The following is a 3,438-nucleotide window of genomic DNA, read 5'->3' on the forward strand; positions in this document are numbered from 1 at the left end:
GGCCTAAATCATATAGTACCAGTAGAACAGTAAACATCAATATAAACATAATGTATTGGACTTTAGAAAAGCCTTCAACACTGCCTCTCACCCCGTTCTCATTAAAAAATTAGGTGACTGTGGTGCTGATCCCTACACGGTCAGATGGGTCACCAATTGATTGGAGGGCCGTACCCAGAGAGTGGTGGTGGACGGGTCTTTTTCGACCTGGAGGGTTGTCGGCAGTGGGGTCCCCCAGGGCTCGGTCCTCAGGTCTGCACTGTTCAACATCTTCATCAGTGACTTGGATGAGGGGGTGAATAGCATCTTGTTCAAATTCACGATGACACTAAGATGTGAGTGGAGGTGGGCTCACTAGAAGGGAGGAACAAGCTGCAATCAGATCTTACAGAGGTGGGTGGATGAGAACAGGATGGGATTCAACACTGACAAGTGCAGGGTGCTGCTTGTTTGCCAACTCCTTGGTGAGATCCATATGAAGGAGGACCTTGTTGCAGCAATGGAGAGAGCCATCGCTTGTGCATGATTCTGGAAAGCTATCTAGCTTATGACCAGGACATGAGAAGAAGAATGGAGGTGAGATATGAGCCTTTCTACCTTGCTGTCTCTCCAGCTGATGCTGTCCTGTTTCACGCAACACGCTGGTAGTCACTAGATCCGTACTTAAGTCACTCTCCGGATAGGTGCCCAAAGATGAAGATAGATGCCCAGTGGGATTTTCAGTAGCATTTAAGCAGGTTTGATGCATGGCTTCCATCAGTGTAATGTTATGTAACCTGACAGCTGGTATGGCAGCAGGACATTGGCAGTTGTGGTCCCCTGCTTTCCCTGGGGCAGGTTCAGGTGTGATGTCTTGTGTTACATCAGGGTTGATGGTAATTGTATTGTGAGGTTAGATTATGGATTTGTATAGGATGGTTTGGACAGGGCTGATCTTGCCTCAAGTAGGGGTTGGACTAGAGTTGACCTCTGGAGCTCTCTTCTAGCCCCACTTCTTCTCTTTCTATTTTATGAAAATATTTTCTGTCAGGTCAAAATGGACTATTTCAGAATATGATTTTTATTTTTATGGAAAGTCCTGAGATTTTTATCCTGACACAGAGGATATTCAGTTTTTGAAATCACAGAAGTTCCCACATGACAGCCTTCTGGGCTTTGGCCAGCTCCAGATGTAAACGTTTTAGGCTCCTGGAAAGAAGCCAGCCGGACCCTGACTATCATAGGAATTGGAGACAGTGTGGGTGAATCACTGCAGAGTAAGTGATGCTGTAGACGCGCCAGATGTTGGCATGTTATTATTCTGTCTACATGCACAGATGGGAATGGGGAGGAGGGGTGATGGGACACCACATCTGGGCATGGCATAGGTGAAACTGTTCCTGGACCACTTCATCCAGTGCTGGCAGTCACACTTTCAACCTGACATTTGAAAGATGGAAGAGATGCAGAGAGGAGACAGAGAAATAATTTAAGATGCGGAGGGGGGAATAAAACAATGCACATGGAGTCACGAAGGGGTTTAATCCAAGGGTGTTCAACCCCTGGCCTGTGGGCCAGGTCCAGCTTGCAGGGCTTCCCAAGGGTGTGGAAATTCAGTGGTGGGGGGATTAATTGCTGCTTCTTGATGCCAAGTTTCTGGACCTGTAGTGATGTGGGCTGGGTAATGTGGTCCTGAGTGCTAGATAGTGGTAGGTGGGCAGCATGTGCCCGAACTAGGGTGGGGGGCAGTGTGCGATCAGACCAGGCTGGCATGGGGCCCAGATCCGGCCAGTGTGGGGGTGGGCCCACAACCATGGGTGACTGGTGCCTCCTGAGTGGGGGGGGGGGGGCCCCAAACCAGGGGGGCTGGGTGCCCCCTGGGGGGGGGGGGGGGGGCACCAGGTTGCTGACGGGGGTGTTCGCAGCTGATGCTTCCAGGGGGTGCATGGCTGATCTTGGTGGGGAGGGTGCACGTGCACCCCCTTGTACCCCCTACGCATTGCCAATGCCCGCAGTCAACCCTGCATGGGATCTATGCCATTCATACAGCCCACAGTGCCAGAAGGTTGGTCGCCACTAGCTCAATCTATTGAGTTTATCGCTATTTCTCTCCTTCCCCTCAAAGGGAGGCAACACTAGGGTCCATCGGGTTTCTTTGCATAGTGGAGAAAGGCAAAACAGTGATCTGTACCCAGAAGTTAAAAGCCAGAGGACTTCAAACTAGAAAGAAGGCTCAGAAATAGGAATTCAAAGTCAGAATAAGACACAGTTAAGTTGCTGGAACCAACCATGAAGGGAATCAATGCATTCTCCAGCCCTTGATGTCTGCAGGTCGAGACTTTCAGGTAGCTGCGCTTTGGTGAGCACAAGTTATTCGACTCAGCACACGGGTTTGAAGGCCTGGAATAGGCCTGAAGGGTGGTTACAAAGAGGATGGAGCAGGTCTGTTCTTGGGGGTGGCAGATGACAGAATAAGGAGGATTGGGCTCATGTTGCAGCAAGGAAAGTTGAGGTTAGCTATTAGGAAGAACTCTCTCCCTAGGAGGGTAGAAAAGCACTGGGACAGGTTCCCCAGAGAGGCGGTGGCATCTCTATCCTTGGAGGTTTTGAAGACCAGGGTAGACAAAGCCTTGGCTGGGAGGATGTAGTTGGGGCTGGTCCTGCTTGGAGCAGGGGGTTGGACTCAAAGTGACCTCCTCTTCCAACCCCCCTGTTCTAAGATATTAATAGACAGGACAATGAATGAGATCTTTTCCAAGATTCATGGATACTGGGACCGAAGGCTTCATGTACCATTAGGAGCCCTTTGATCTCTCTCTGAGCCCCTTGATCTCTCTAGGCCTCAGTTTCCCCACCTGCAGTCTCCTTTTCCTCCCACCTGCATTATCAGGATAAGAATCCTTCATTCTGGTGCAATTAATCACGGCAGATGCCGCACCCCGTCCCTCGCGTTCTTTGTGGAGCGCGCAGCATTGGCACGCCACCACTCTAGCGTCATCGCTACCCATTAGGGAGCCCGGCCCAGGGAAGAAGTCGGACAAAAACCAAACAAACAAACAAACAACAAAGAGCAACTGCTCCTCGGGGACCGTTTCCCCGGGCCAAGGAACACAGGGTTATTAGCTCAGCCCGCTCGGATGCTGTATTCCGGATTGGTAACATTTCGGGAACACATTGCTAAGCTTTGACTCATAGGAACTTGGAAGGTTGGAGCCGGGGGAGGGGGTAGCGCCAGGGTTTTGAGTCTCTCGCAGGGCTTGAGTTGGCTTGGGGTTTGTTTTTTTTTTTGGGAGAGGGTTTGCCCCCCTCTGGAAGAGCTGAACCTCCTCTGCTGAATCCCTGAAGGGTTGGGGTCCGGCTGTGTCCCCTGAGCTGTGACATGCAGGCCCCGAGAGGCAGCTGGGGGAGCTAAGACTCGCTCTTCTAATGCAAGTCTCTCTCTTTTTTTTTTTTTTTTTT

This window comes from Gavialis gangeticus, unplaced genomic scaffold, assembly GCF_001723915.1.
Source record: "Gavialis gangeticus isolate Ggan-Ray unplaced genomic scaffold, GavGan_comp1, whole genome shotgun sequence".
Classification (NCBI taxonomy): Eukaryota; Metazoa; Chordata; order Crocodylia; family Gavialidae; genus Gavialis; species Gavialis gangeticus.